We start from the raw sequence: 16,545 nt of genomic DNA on the forward strand, positions 1-16,545 counted from the left end.
ATACGTTGCCTCTTTCCTATTCAACAGACAAGCACCTGATGAAATGAGGAACTGTTCAACGAGACAACCTCGTGCATCACTGCGAGAATCACCGCACAGACCGTTATGTGCGTTCGATAAGGTTCTGGTAGTTTGTCTATTAAAGACTGGAGTACACGTTTTTCAAGACGGTGGCGCAGAAGTATGTACAAAGAGCAGACTGTGATGTGTTTGTTTTGAATAACTGCTCGGACAGCCACCGATTCCAGAGAAGTTTGAAGGGGTAACTGTGTACATGCTATCCCTTGACTAACTATAACCACTACACCCCCGGATGGTGGCATGGCATCATCTCTATCCTTTCGGAAGGTTACGTAGTTAAGTAAAAAGTTTGTTTTTGTTCGTTTCAAGTGTCTCTTGTACACACAGCTCTCTAGGATTGTGTTCACGGAGGAGTTCTTGTAAGTCATAGAGGTTTCGAAAAAGGCCTGAGATGTTCCACTCTAATATTTCTGTCTGCATATTAAAAAAAAAGATGCTGCTGTGTTGAGAGAATATCCTGTGTTGACTGAACTTGTTAACACAGGTGGCAGGATGGTCGTCGGACCCTGTTATTGTTTTTTTTATTTTTATTTGAGCGCTCCAAGGAGCCGCGCTGCCCTTTCGGCACCAAGGGTACCGTTGTATGAATTGTCTCCTCGGAGGCACTGGATGCCCGCACATGCAAGCTGGTGGTTCGGATTTTAGGCTTCGCCTGGTAAGGTGAAGCCTTGAGAGCAGAGGACCCTAGAGTCTCCGGTCTCGATTCACTAGAAGGCGGAGCAGACTGAACTACTGCTGCCTTGGGGGCAGGCGCCACAGCCGACGGCTCGCTCTGCACTGGCCGAGGGAGTGGCGAGGGCTGGTGCGGCGTTGCCCGCTGACGCGCCGCATCAGCATATGTAGCGCCATAAAATGGCGACACTCTTCGTCTTGCTTCTTTGAATGTGATGTTTTGTTTATATTTTTGTTGTGATGATTTATTTTTCTTTTTTTTTCAAAAATGGACAAGACCGTGAGTATGTGGCATGATTTCCGCAACAGTTCACACAGTGTGATGGTTCTTCGCAGTTGTCAGAATTGTTCCCTGACACTCCACATTGTGCACACGTTTGGTGACCGCGTCAGCTCTGAGAGCCGTGGCCATACCTCTGGCATTTAAAACAACGACGTGGGTTAGGTATGTACGGTCTTATCGAAGTCTTTGTGCACCCAGTTTGGATAGTTTCTGGCAGATTACTGGATGCGAACGTGAGTATAAGGTGTTTTATTGCTGTTTGCTTGTTGTCTCTTCCTATGATAATCCTCTGTACATCGGCCACATTCTGACTCTTCCAACCCTCCAGATGTTCTACTTCGGTCAGGCCAAGCAAATGAGTGTCAGATACCACTCTACGAGTTGTGTTCATTTATCTGTGCGGTGTTACAGTGATCAGAGTGTTACCAAAAGCTGAAAGGTTCTGTAGCTTCTCAAACTGTTCTTTTTCTCGAACTTTAAGGAGGAGGTCTCCACTGGCCATCTTGGTAACTTGTACCCGGCCTAGAGAGTTTCTGTAAGAAACCTGACTGCTACAAAGGGGGATACAGTTCTGGCTTGCTTGCCACTTTCTTCACTAGGTATGAGATGAAAAGGGGAAAGTTTCTATTTGAACGGTTGAAAAAACCAAAGCCTTCGGTACGTACGTGCTTTAAGGCGGTACGATCGCTTATTAGGGGAAAGTTCTATGCATGCCTGTTTAATTTTCTTCAGAAGCATTGGCAGCCGCCCACCACGGAGTCCAACGAGGGGATGCCACAAGTTTGTGGATGCTAAAACCTGCATAGGCCAGCCGTACAACGCTACTATAACCAAACGCGCTTAGGCCAATGTAGGCTATTTGCACAAGGTTAACCTTAGCCGCCAGGAAGTTTGGAAGTAAACAGAAGAGAGTAAAAGACAGGAGAGATAAAAAGTTAGAGATAAAGACTAAGATGTAGAGAGAGAGATAGGAAATGGCGACTGCCAATTTCCCCTGGATGGGGCAGCCCAGGGGTGCCGTCTACGTGAAGCCATGACCAAAGGGGTGTGTTGCCTCTGCTGAGGGGCCTTAAAGGTCCAAACACCGAGCGTCAGCTCAAGCCCCAGGATCCCCTTTTCCCCGAACACGGCAAAGCCATGCACGGCTAGGCGAGGGAGAAAGTCGAACCCCCCCCCCCCATTAGCTCGTGTCCGTGGTGTCGCTACACACGAAACGCCTGCTTTCACAGGCGCCCTGCGGGGAACGTATACCAGCGTGTTAGTTCAGCTCACAAAAGTACCAACGTATCAAATGGAAATTGCGTAGTGTTACAAACGAGTCACAGAAGTACCAGCTTGTGCGGCCGGCAGCTATCGGTGACAGCTTCTGTTCCTCAAAGCTTGTCACATTGATGTTGATCGCTCCTTGTGCGGGCAGTGCACACAAAAAAGAGCAATTTAGGTTGGCTAATGTCTACACTATTGACTGCGGCAATTCATACACTTTAGAATTGTGTTTAAACAAAGCAAGAAGCGCCTGTAATATGTACACCGACACGTCCGACACGAGGCTTAAAATTTGCTGGTGTAGGACACTGGGTAAGACCGCTCTTGATGCCGCTTTGTTACGATGATTGACGTTTGTGCTTTAGAACTTCGGAATTTCTCACCGTTACTTCAGCTGCAGCTGAAGTAAGCATGACAAGCGTTGCCAGACATGCATTTCTGTTGTGAAGGTATCGAACGACAGCTGTTTTTTTTTTTGGGGGGGGGGGGGAGGGGGCATTTGCTGGGAAAGCATGTGAAGCGATCGAGAGAGCTCATGTACGTCTCGTCAGCTTTGCTGCGATGTAACAATTTCCTGTTTTTGTTACGAGTGGTGCATTGATGCTTAAGAACACAACCAAATTTCATATTGCTAATACATCAGCGCTGCGAAATTGGTACACGCGGGCGCTACGCAAAGAAAGGTATATTTATTGCTGCAGCCCCGATGCTCCGCGAAATTAGCACTGGTATTGATCGTGCAGGAACAATAGAAAGAATGAGCTTGAAAGCAAAATATCCAGCGTTGGCTTCTTTGTGTTATTACGATATTTTGCTCTTTATTGCAAAGGAACACAATAAAAATGACCATGATTTCGATAATGAAAGCTTTGCGCTTATTCTCTATCTCAAGTTATCGAGAAATTGTGAGGCATGCTTGGGGCCTGTTAGGGTGGCATCATTTGCATCATCCCATCAAGGGTTTCACATTCAACGATACGAAAACATCCACTGCACGCGCTACATTAATTTGTACGTGGCACTGGCAGGAATTGAATTATAGGTGAGGTTTAACGTCCAAAAACCACCACATGATTCTGAAGGACCCCGTAGTGGAAATGACGACCAAGTGGGGCTCTTTGACGTGCACTCAAATCTGAGCACACGGGCTTACCGCACTTTGCCTCAAACGAAAATGCAGCTGTAGCAGCCGGAATTCGATCCCGCGACCTGCGAGTCAGCAGCCGAGTACCTTAGCCACAAAAACACCACGGCGGGTCGGTACTCGCAGGAACATTGGATGATCCAGTATGCACCAGTGCACTCCAGTGAAAATTCCAGCGTCTTCTGCGCTTCCCAGTGAGCTCCAGCGTCATAGTGGTTCAACAAGTGCCCCTACCAGTGCGACTCATCTAGTTGCCAGAGCGCGCACTGAAGTGCCAGTAAATTCCAGCGTATACTAGTATTCTCTGAGTGCACCAGTGCTAAAAACGTACTTATATGATGCTGGGGACGCTGATTTGTCCAATAGCGGGTGCTAATGCTACATATTTTCAAATAGCTTTATCACTATGAAGAGTTGCCATTCATTCTCAATACACACATTACAAGTAGCTCATTAGTTTGATACTTATATGTTTTACCCACTATAGTACGCGGACTTTGAAGGTCACGCATCCATCAACCACAACCATTGTCCGCATCTCTCGTTTTATTGCCAGGCTTTCCTTGTACATCAAATGGCTATTGTACCAGCAACCTCCCCACATCATCATCGTATTTTCTAATAGCAAAAACATGGCCATATTTGTGTGTCGAATGCATTGTGCCAAAATATAACATGGTATCTGGTGTCCAGCTACTTACCGGAGTTTAAAACGAAGTTTCCTATTTCCGAATTTCGCTCGAATTTCGGTTGCGTTACTCTGATACTTTTCTAAGAAAATGATGCAGGCCTACCTGAATGAAACCTTAACGTTCATTTCAGGGATGCAGTGCTCAAGTGACGAGCAACACTGCAATACCAAATCAGCTCATATCTTTGGCGTAAGATGAGAACGCCGCAGGCATCAGTGCGTGGTGTACAACTAAAACGTGACAAAAGGGAGACTGAGATGAATATGTAAAAAAATGAATACAACACAATTTTATCTCTCTCCCTGTCTCTCTCTCTCTATATATATATATATTAATATATATAAATATGTTTTCTATGTCATAAAATAAAGTATGCCATCGCTTTTACAAGACTTTGAAGTTTGCATAAGAATAAAAAAAGGAAAAAAAAGGGAATTGTAGGCTTTACTGTGTAAAGCCTACAAACAGCGAGGCTGGTCAATCTCAATGACATAACATGACCTTCTTGGCTGATGCTAAATCTCTCCTTGGTGCAGACGAAGTTGTATCTAACCACAGGGTGTAGAGTAGAACCAAAGCGTGTTTCTTAGCTTGAAAATGAGAAGTGAAAATCCGATGCAAGCTTGATTTAGCGTGAAGAGTCCCCTTAAGACGTCTGGTATTCCGCAAATGTAAAGCGCACAAAGCATCGACCGATGTCACTTGCAAAAGAAGTGGATAGAATAAAGACCGCTCTATTTCAAGGATATGAAGTGTGCTTTATCATTATCGTCAGCAACGGCATCAACAAAGTGTGCAGAATAGCGTATAATTGTTCAACTTACACGTAGTGCGTCCTACACTAAATTGCATTATGGAGGACTACTTTCAAAGGCAATTTGGTGCTCGTATTCACTCTTGTGGCGTTTCAAACAGCCAATGCTACGCCCACAAAGTATCATTTTTTTTGCGGCGCAATCGAGGTGCGTTCTAGACAGAGAAGTCTGGGAAGCAAATCACAGAATGCGAACTGGTCCCAATCAAGCTACCGCGTTGCACCCTTGAAAACATACTCACCATGTTTCAAGCCGTTATTCACACGACGAATGCAAAGGTGTGGTTACAAAATTGTCTCTTGTAAATGATTCCCCACGATGTGCTATGATGCGAACTGTTTCACTGCCATATGCTAAGAAGGGAAGTTAGCATTGCTTGTACTTTAAATGTATTGTTCATACAACAGCAGTCTTGAGCCTACAAAACAACGCTGGCTCGCTATCTTGGTGTTCCTAGAAAATGCACTCAACAACACATGGCGCAACAATATGAACTTTACGCTATAAAATATTGGGGCATTGTTGATTGTTCTTGCGTTTCTCCGTCGGCTTTACCCTTTTTTGGTCCACACCGATGCTAATGTGCCCGTAATGACCACGCGGCTATATAACCATATAGAATGGTCTAGCTAGTGACAACTCATAAGACAAATTTCACAGTGAAAGCTCTCTACGGCTAGAAGGAACGAAAAGCTGTTCGGAATTGTCACGAACGGTCTCCAATGGCTGTACAATTAGCTAAGTCGTTCTCAGCGTAGTGCCCAAGTACGAGGGCATCATGTCGCGAGTGACATCATCTATTCCGTCGCAGCCAAGGCCTCGTGCTTGCAAGTACCAGTTTCTACTAAGACCTTCCACATGCGTAAGTTATAGATACAGTAGAAGAGCACCTACAGTGGAAGCTTCACTGAACTTGCATTCACTGGGTCGATGGTGTAGGGCGGAAAAAAAACAGACCAGGCAGGCAGCCTCCCAAGCTAATTTAAAAGGTGAACGGGAATGCAAGCGCCAGTGGCGGGCAGATCCTACAAACTACGCTGACGAGTTATCTCGCGATGCTAAACGTTTTCTATGCTTAACCAGTGCCGTTCAATAGTGGGTGGTACATTCAAAAACCCGTTGTCGGCGGATGTCCAGCGCATTTTGGCTTCAGCTGCGACGTCTGCGACCACCTGTGGTTCGAGAACAACCAGTGTGATCAATGCCTTGCGAAACACATTTAACCGCTCATTACACTCTCCGTGACCGTGATCATCAAGACACAATGTGCGGCATATCAAATAAACACTATATAGTGAACTCCACCGAAACGTGTGTGACCTCATTAGGACTCACAAACATGTTGACAATAATTGTAAAATGCTTCAGTGCAGCGTAAATGTTGAATCCACTGCTAAGCGCTTTCGCTGGTTAACCATTTGTGCAGGGATCATTGGCGGCAATTTTTTTTCTCATTGTTAATGCTATATATTGGCACAGACTTGGAGGACTTAAGCTTCACTTTCAAGCGCACATCACAATAACGCAAAGAGGCCTCCTGTGCATCACCTTGTAAATTGCTAGCCTGCATTGGTTTTCGCTGCAAGCCTTGACCAACGATTGTGCGAGTAACATTGGCTGTTTGAAAGTATGATTGAAAGCAAGCACAGTTGATAAGAGCCTACTAACTCACAATCATTCTGTTTGCGAATGAGCGAAGGGTTCGCTCCTTATCTGTATAAACGTGTGATCGAGGCTACGAAGCCTACACAAGCCTCTCAGATACACGTACCGTCATACCCATCACAGTAACGGTTACGCGTAAGAAATTCGCATAAATGATAACGCCACATTTCCCTCTGAATAAAAATATGAATAACTCATTCATAAAAATGATGTGTTGAAAAGTTAGTAACGACCATCATCAGCAACATAATCCAGGTGGGCTGCCACACACATGCACACACTCACAGGTCTGTAGTGATTACTTCACAGCCTCGCGAAATGAATCACCGAAGCGCGTGCTTCCCAACTGTATTCGCAGTAGGCATGAGGTTTTACTTTGTTTGAAGTATGGCTTAGGCGTCCATATAAGAAGCGACGCAATGAAATCGATTCAGAAAAGTAAAAACTGGGCCCCTTATTGTTACAGTCTTTTACTCAAGTTGAAGCGTAAGTATCCTCCAAGTGCCAATAAGGCATTTGTGCTAGGGTGCGTCAAGATAGAAGCACGTCGATTACTGCTGATGCGCGCATCCGATCAAGTCATCTTCCTTTCTTCAGGCTTTATTTCGTTCCTGTATAGTGGCTGATGATTTCCCGGACAGCATTTACCCTTATTCCGCGACTCTTCTCCAGCAACGAACAATATGTCCTTCACGTATCGGAGGTGAACGTGCCCATAAAAAGAAATTTCATCCGCTGTTAACTGCCTCGAAAAAGTAAGCACGACAAGGTCACCAAGCGCAATGTATTGACAGCTCTAAACATCTGAGATATTTCAGTTACTGCAAGTACAGTGGTCAAGCTTTGCCATGCACTGCACAACACAGTAATTTCTTTCAATGAAAGCGCTACACAGCACATTGTGAACGTAGCCTACGAAAATCCGTTTAATGTGAAATAAGCATACTACACAGAGCGTGTGCCGCACAAACATCCTGTGCTATTTATTTCTTGCGCAAGTTTAACAAAATATTGCAAGATATATGATGCAACCCGTACACAGTTCATGCAGGCGGCTTTGATTTTTTCTGTCAACCAAATGAAAAACTAACCCCCAACAACTGACTATTCAAGTTCATTGCAGTACTGTTGCTAGACCGAAAAAAGTCAGACCCTTTCTTTTTAAATGCCACACGGCTATATCGGCTGCTAAAGGAATCGAAACTAAGCTTCATGCACGGTTGATAGAGGTCGAAGTCCATATTGTGAGCGGCCACTGTGAAGTTTATTTCAGGTCGAATTGCTTGCCATCACATGCTTGTAAGGAAGAAAAAGCACACCGCGTGTCACACAGCTAGTATAGAAGTAATTATTACGGTGTGTTTTTTCACAATTTGTTTTAATAAAGCGGATAGTGTGAAGCGGTATGGAGATGTTTTTTTTTTACAGGAAAATGCTTATTGACATCAAGCTGGCTACACCCAGTGCAGAGCAAAGGCCTCTCTCACGTTTTGCCAATCAATCCAGTCCTGTGTTCTTCGCTGCCACAATATACTTGCCAGCTTTTTAATCTTATCTGCCGACCCCATTTTCGGTCTTCTTTTCTCGTGAATGGCTTCTCTTGGGATCCAGTTAGTTACCTTTAATGATCAGCGATTATCCTGCCTAGGCGCCTCGTGCCCGGCCCATATCCATTTCGTGTTGATTTCAACTATGATATCATTAACCCACCCCTTCTTGTTGCATGACCCACTCTACTCTTTTTCTTGGCCCTTTAGTTTACAGCTATCTTCTCTTTGCATCTTCCTCAATTCAAGTTATACTCTCTTTTAAACCTTCATGTTTCAGCTTGGAAGGTTAGTACCGGGAAGATATGCAGCTTTTATATGCCTCACTCTTGAGGTATAGTGGTAGACAAGCGTTCATAATTTGAATGCTTGCCGAATTTGCTCTCCTCCACCGTTATTCATCCAGTTATTTCAATCTCACGGCTGAAAAAAAAACGGCTCTGTAATGAGTGTTCCTGTTACACAACAATAATCGTCATCTACATCGAGTACTTTTTTCGCGCTAATAAAGTGGCTCCAGTAGTTCGCGGTGGCTAAGGGCGTGCGCTTTATCAGTGTGACACAGCATTCCTGACTGGAAATCGACCAGCGTCCACTTTTCAAAAAAGAAAACGCTAGCATGTAAGATGACAAATGTGCTGTAGAACTATACTTTTCGAATACTCCATTTTTTTAGAATGTTCGGCTGTTCGGTTGCAACCTGTCTTAAGTCGGCGTACTCTTTTACAACTTCCAGGTGCTTGCCACTTATCGGAAAGTACTGTTACCTGCCGAGAATGTTACCCCTTACCTTAGTTTTATTCAGATTGATTTTCAGCCCAAGTATTCCGCTTTTCGTGCCCAGTTCAATTACTCATCAATGTAATGCCATCAGTGAACGTCACGTTACAATACACTCACAAAACTTTTATATGGGACTCATCCCAGTACAGGCTGCTGAAAACTCTCTCTAAACACGCATTGGAAAGATGGTATCTCCCGGCGTTACAACTTACTTGATTTGGATTCTGCAAATTTTTATGGAGTACCATGGTGGCTGTGGATTCACCATATATTTTTTCCTGCGTGTTTCCTGCAAGCTTCGTCGATGCCCTGATTCCACGGTGCCTGCAGGACTGCTGAGATACCGACCAAATCAAATGCCATCTCGTTATTTCTAAAAGCTATGTGTAGGGTTGGTTATATTCTGCGTGTCTCTCTATAGCCTGATGATTGATTGATATGTGGGGTTCAACGTCCCAAAACCACTATATGATTATGAGAGACGCCGTAGTGGAGGGCTCCGGAAATTTAGACCACCTGGGGTTCTTTAACGTGCACCCAAATCTGAGCACACGGGCCTACAACATTTCCGCCTTCATCGGAAATGCAGCCGCCGCAGCCGAAATTCGAGCCCGCGCCCTGCGGGTCAGCAGCCGAGTACCTTAGCCACTAGACCACCGCGGCGGGGTTCTCTATAGCCTGAATAATTGAATAATAGTATAACTTGGTATATTGTGGACTAGCCTGTATAAAATCCTGCTTCTTCGTTTGCTTGATTAAACTCAAATATCCTAATTTTATAAGTTTTTGTTTTTGTGAATAGCTTAATTAGAAGGGTCAGTAACCTTTTTATTGCACCAAAATGACGGCATTGTCATGATCTAAAGTGACAGAAAGTGCAATTTTACTTCCGAAATGTACACCCATTTGTACCGCGTCATAAAATGAGATAGTGATAACAAAAGTGTGAATTTCAGAATGTGTCTTGTGTGTCTTCTCTGTACCTTGTGGATTCCCGGACTCCCGGTTCACTGAATGAATATGAACTACCTACACGCCTACCTGTCTATCCAGCTACAATGTGTGCTTGTCTTTGGTATTGCGCAAGCTTTCGCAGAAAATTCTTGTGATCTTTTACTTGCCAAGATCTCTTTCTGTACTCTCAGATGCTCCCCTGCTACACGTGAGTTTGCCGATCAAACTTCAAGCTGTTCGCCTGCAGTTCAAACGGCACAGTTGGGTTAGAGGCAGAAAACTGAGGCATGTAATTGAGCACACTCCGCCAGCTGCGCTGTTTTTTTTTTTCATTTTTGTCAGTGAAGGCACCGCCAAATGGCGCGTTCCTAGAGCTAATCACGAAGCGCGGTTGTTTGCGTGCCTGTGTGGTGAAGGTGCTTTCATTACATATTGCAGGTAAGTGCCAGAAACTGAAAAAGGCGAGACACTCCAAGATCACGCCTCGTTAACACCGGAGGTAGAAGACGGAGTATAGCGTTCGCAGCAAAAGTGTGTGTACACACAACCAAAGCAGGACAAATCAAAAGCTGAACTGCTTTAAAAGATGACGAATACAAAAGGGAACCTCATCGTCCTCAGTCATTCACGTTGCAGAAACAAGAATACAAGTGCCTACCGTATAAATGCCAATAAAGATTTCTTGATAATACGTCTCCACATGCAGGCTGCGGTGACACAAAATTTCTCTTGGTTTTTACCTTTCTTAGCAAGTTCTTAGGACAACAAGTGATTGAAAGACAAAGACAACTTATATTATCTTTGAAAAAGTCTTATTTAAATATGGTAGGCTCGCATTGGGGAAAATGTTCATTAAAGACCTCCTACTGCTAACGATGAATACGCATAGCAACTGTCTTGCACTGATAGGAGCAGTAGGTGCGCTTCAATTTTTAACTTTGTTTTGTGTCCATCGTAATGTAAGTTTATGTGGAGTGCTTGGACAGTGGGATGGTAATTCAGGACCTTTATTTGGGTTACTGTTTTAAGCAGTAACCCAAATGAGCAGAGCCAGTATCGATCTTGTGACGAGCGCGCGTGGTCGGTATCTGAGCCCTAGGCACCGTCCGTGCAAAATCAAATACTTTAGCATGTCTCGCCAGCAGTGCAACCAGGTCTTTGCGCTTCTGTGAGGAAATGGACTTGCTAACCATTTTTGAAAATTCAGCTTCTATACCAGAAGTTTCCGGACCCGCCCTTTCAAGATCGCTTAAAGCTCCAATGCAGGTGCTGCTCTGCTTTTCGAACAGGGCAAGGCGCATACCAGCCGGTAGTACAACCGACTCGGGTGAGCTGTTTATCACCCATAATTGAGCCGTCTCGTCTGCGAGAGATACAATGCACCGTGGTACAAAGATGTTTTTCTTGAGACAAGCTACAGGCAATGGCTCAATCACTATGTCACGTGAATTCAAACTCGAGTTGGTTTCCGAAGTGGTCACTTGTACGCTGGCCGTGGACCACGCTGGCAGAAGTACATCTTTAGCTACAGTGAGGTTACCTTTCTCACAATCAGGCTGCTGGGCGAGAGTAGACAACAGAACCTCACCTGCTCCACAATCCACGGTCGCACGACACTCTCGCAAAAAGTCTATGCCAAGTATAACGTCATGCGTTGATTGAGCCAGTACTGTGAATTCCGCCTTGAACGTTTTACCGGCAACACTAACAGACGCAGTGCAGACGCCGACAGGACGCAAGAATGCGCCGCTCACTGCCCGAAATGTGGCAGGTTTGTGCCAGTGAAACATAACCTTACGGCCCAGTCGTTGCTTAAAAACTAAACTCATCACGGAAACACTTGCGCCAGTGTCTATCAATGCCATCGTGGGAACGTCGTCAACAAGTACCTGAACCTTATTCTGAAGCATAGAAACTGGTGGAGGCATTCTTTGATGAAAATCGGTACGTCCAGCGACCTCACCTCCGTCGGCCGCGCTGGCTAGTTTCCCGGTGGCGGAGACGACATTCGTGACCGGCGCCGTGGAGACGGTGACCGAGGTGGACGGGTGGTGGGCGGCGTTAAGCTGCGCACAGATCCGGGCGAATCACTCCGGTTGATCGGCTGGTAGGCGTGCCGCTCGTCAGTTGGGTTGGGGGGCCAGTAGGTGTAGTCAGGCCGTTGGCTTCGTTGTGCAAACGTCGCGGATCTCTGAGGGAATGTCGAACGTGGATTACGTCGCATTGGGCAAAATCGGGCGATATGTCCACGAACACCGCACTGGTAGCAGACGGGCCGTTCACGGGGCATAGGGAACGTCGCTGGATGTTGAGGGTACGCGGCGCTCTGTTCCCACTGAGACGCAAAAGGAGGTGGATGGCTGTTGTAGCCGTAACGACTGTGGGGAGCATGAGGCGGCTCTACATAAGAAGACGCCGGTGGTGGAGCCCTTAGCTGAGGGCCGCGGTTGGAATAGCTGCGCTCCTCGAAACTCGTAGCATTGATACTTGTGGACGGTGTATCGCACGGTGGTTCTCGGGCGTTCAAGGGCGCGTAAAGGTGACGACGGAGTTCCTCACGTACAATGAGGCGAATCGTTGACGAAAGGTCGGTAGGCACGGAGTCTTGGCACACATCGACAGTGGCGACGGTCGTAACATTGGCAAGGCGTCCGAACTTCGTAGTGATGCGGCGAGTCTTCAGGGCCTCAAACGTTCGGCAGTGCCCAATCACATCGGCCACAGACTCAAGACTCTCCTTGCCGATAAGGAAGTGGTAGACGTCTTCCGCAATTCCTTTGAGAATGTGGCCCACCTTGTCCTCTTCCGTCATGTTGGTGTCCACACATTTGCACAGTTTCAGTACCTCCTCAATGTAGGTTCTGCATGTCTCACCACAAGCTTGAGCTCTCTGCGACAACATTTGCTCTGCACGTTTCTTCTTCGTCGCAGGGTCGCCAAAGCACTTCTTGATCTCCTCCATAAACTGGTCCCATGTTGTCAAGGTGTCTTCGTGATTCTCGAACCACACTAAAGCACTGCCATCGAGAAATAGACCCACGTGGGACAACTGGCTGGCCGCATTCCAGCCATTGGCTCGGCTCACCCGTTGATAGTGGCTGAGCCATTCTTCAACGTCATCGCCAGGTTTTCCTGTAAATGTGCGTGGCTCTCGGTAGTGGAAAGACGGCGCCCTCGCGACCGGCTGCTGGATGTCTCCGTCCAAGTTCATATCTTGAGGTAGTGGTGGCAAGCCCGCTAGTCGACGGCTGCGGCGAAGCTCGTGCTCTTGCGGTTCCGTCGTTAGTAGACGGCTGCTCTCCGGTCTCGCTTGACAGTAGCTGGCTTACCCAGCACCTTCCACCACAACTGTGACGAAGGAACGCGTTTATTTACAAGAAAATGGTTGAGATCGGTACAGCTCAGAGCCAGAAACCGGCGACCGAGCTGCTCGTGAGCCAGACCGCTTCTACCTCTTCCTCTTCATCCGCCCATCGAGGTGTGTCAATATTCAAATTGCAGACCTCTCATTTTGCCCAGTATATCATGTTATCTTAGTGAACATTTCATTGCTAATCTAATCGCATTTCTTGAACAGAGTAGTTGTTTCATGAAAAAAAGCATGATTTTAGGAACCTTCATATACGTAAAACACACCCACTTTATATTTAGACAACCTACTTTTGGCATTTCACAGTGACCATAGTGTGGAATGTACTGTCCTCTATTTAAAGAACTGTGTTGGGTTCATCCCATTTGCTAAAAAAAGGTGCAAAGTAGTGAAAACAGCTTATTTTATTATGAGCGAAATTGTGCGAGAATTGTAGAATTAAACACAAAGAAGAAACGTGCGCACCAACAAATGAAAATTTATTGAAAGAACGCAACGCGGAATCTAGAAAAAATAAAATCTCCTCATACAAGGTTGAATAGCAAAAAGAAAGTCGATGTGTGCATCAAGGCACCCGATTTATGCTTTCTGTAACATTACAAAAGCGCTGATGTTGGTATTTTTTCTATTTCTACCTTCTTCAGGCCATTTCCTTAATGAATTGCCGACTCAATCAACACACTGTTCTACATTAGTATTTCAATGGAGTTATTCTTTTTTCTCCAATATAACGCGACAAATAGCTTGAAAGGGTCTTAATTTACTCGACTGTAGTCACATCTGGTCAGCGATGTCCTCGGATCTTATTCGCATTACGTAAACATTCAAGCTTTTTTGTTGATAAGTCAAAGATATTACAGCACTGCTTCATGCTTCTTCTAAAACTGAGTGTGATCTCACCGTCATTGCTTCTCGGTGTGCGCTCAGGCCCATGATACTCAATATTCCCTAAAGCAATAGAATGAAGATCATTTGAAGAACAACACATTGTACTAACATCACGTACACCAATAGCCTAGTAATTTTTGATCCATCACTTTCAAAATAATTTGCCTTCTAAAACCCATAACGTGTCACGGTATAAGGAACGCGAACGAAACTTCCGGGATTTTCAGTCAGGACTTTACTTTACTTTGGTTGTATTTTCCCAAACTTTCGAGATACGCGGGGCGTATATGCCCCAATAACTAAATAACGTGTATTTAAAGAACAGCCTCGTCAATCAGCGTTTAACTTGCACAATCAACTCGTTGGCTTTAACAAACATACTTAAGTCGGGGTCACTACCTTACAAACGTTACCAGAAGCTCCTCTTGAAGCACTAGGTCAGATTTTTTTGTTCGACAAAGTAGTGTCATGAGTAATAAGCTCGCAGCCGTAGTCTCGACATCAGCGTACTAACCGCCACAGGAGAAGCAGTGCTCAAATTAGCGATTTTCGTATTTGATACGGTGATACAGTGGCTTGGGAACTATGTCTGTATGTACCATCACAGAACTCTTGTTTTATTTAACATCAGTGTACGTGAACACACATGGTGCAATCTTGCGTCGGCAAGTGGCACGAAAAAAATCGCATGATCCTTTCGTACATTAATCTGGGTCATTGTGAGCTAGACTCCATAATAAGACAGGTCTCAACTTCTTGCCTCGTAGGAGCTTGGCTGACACGCGAAGAAAGAGTGCGAAATGAAGGGGAGCGTTCATTTTTGCGTTGCTTTTGACCAATAAATTTGATCCCCCTTTTCCCTGTGATATAAAAGAAAGCCGGCAGATCTTACGCTTTGCGGGAATCTGTAAATTCCAAACAGCAAGCAAGGAACGAACAATGCTGTAAATAACATGCATGTTATGACTTGCGCGTAAGGACCTGTAACTTATGTTTGTCATGCTCTCACATCACGCCGAACCAACTTTTGAGTATAACAAGCTATATTCAATTTGAGCTTGACATGAAAATTACGTTGTACATGATATGCATGCCACGATTTGACAGGATATGTATGTCAGAAGATGTTATGTGTATAACATGCTGTCCTGGTTTAATAAATGCAGCATTTTAGCCCATGCTGAGATTCTTTTTGGGCGTTAAAAATATGCCTATTTGAAGCACTAATCACTGGTGGGAAATTTTAATTGGCGTGGTAAGAAAAAGTTAAACGTTATTAGAAAGCGATATTTTCGCTAACAAAGAAGGCAGTTGTACAATTTAGACGTGTCTTCTACCGGCCGGTTTGCTCTCCATGAAAAGCAACAATGCCAGTAAAACACTGTTTGTACCTCAAATTTGAGGTTTTTATACCTCAACTCTGAAGTTTATTTTTCAGGCACTCGCGTTTGTCGAGGTGGCTGCTCACGTGACGAGTTATTGGCATGCACAAAAACGTATAAGAATAGCAATGATAGCATTTATCGTAGTCAGTAAAACGTTGCTTTACTCGAGCTAGCGCACTGTGCGGTTTTGAGCACACGCACAATTAGCTGGCTAACACACTGATAAGCTCTAAGTTATTCCACAACAGCATAGAAGGAAACATACATGTCGGAGCAGTGAGCATTGCCGGTTCTCTATCCTTATCCATTGGCCGGCCGCACAACGCCATGTGGCAGCCTAGAGCTGTCTGCAACACACAATAGGATGATGGGAAACTGGGAGTGATAGCAGCAAGTGCAATTGGTACCGCACGGCTGTCCTGCCTGTAATCCCCTGCACTGGTTAAGAAAAAAAAAAGAGCGCACATTAGAATCTTATGATTACGCTCCGTCCTTTAAAACATTAGAAAAAGAATTTTTCAATGAATAAGGCGAAACAGTTTTTCGAAAGCCCAGGCCCAATACGCGGTTACTCAAGAAAAAAAATCACAGCATATGAACGGAGTGAATGATGATGAATGGGCAAAGCTCCGCAGGTTCATCAGAACAACCCTGCATCTTTCGTGAACCTTTTCTATTACGTCATCACAGACGGGTCGAACAGTGTGTGTATTCGCTACTCCAACAAGTTAGGCGGCACGAAGCTGCAGCAGGAGAAAACTTCGCGCGGAGGTCAAAACAGTTGAAACGCCATCATTTCTGTATCGGCTCCAGCTGTGGGCGGTGACATGGAGCCTGCCTAACAAAAAAATGACGGCATAGCCACGTGGTGAATGATAAAAAGTGGGGCGAAGCTCTTGCTAGTAAAGATACCTCGGTCCACACCTCAAAGGAAACTCTAGAGTGAAATGTCATTAAACACTGTCAAATAACCAATGTCGTTTATTACGGATTTCGTTTT

The 16,545-nt window shown here is 45.1% G+C and overlaps 1 long non-coding RNA gene across 2 annotated transcripts in view; it reads right to left on the bottom strand.

The window, feature by feature from the left end:
* Positions 1-5,365, bottom strand: part of LOC142768710 (uncharacterized) — a 56,741-nt gene extending 51,376 nt beyond the window's left edge. For both annotated transcript variants that reach the window (XR_012885408.1, XR_012885407.1), the window contains exon 1: positions 5,195-5,365. This is a non-coding gene — a long non-coding RNA (uncharacterized LOC142768710). The remainder of the gene's footprint in view (positions 1-5,194) is intronic.
* Between the last annotated feature and the right edge of the window lie 11,180 nt (positions 5,366-16,545).

The sequence above is a fragment of the Rhipicephalus microplus genome, chromosome 8 (assembly GCF_043290135.1).
Source record: "Rhipicephalus microplus isolate Deutch F79 chromosome 8, USDA_Rmic, whole genome shotgun sequence".
In the NCBI taxonomy this organism is placed as follows: domain Eukaryota; kingdom Metazoa; phylum Arthropoda; class Arachnida; order Ixodida; family Ixodidae; genus Rhipicephalus; species Rhipicephalus microplus.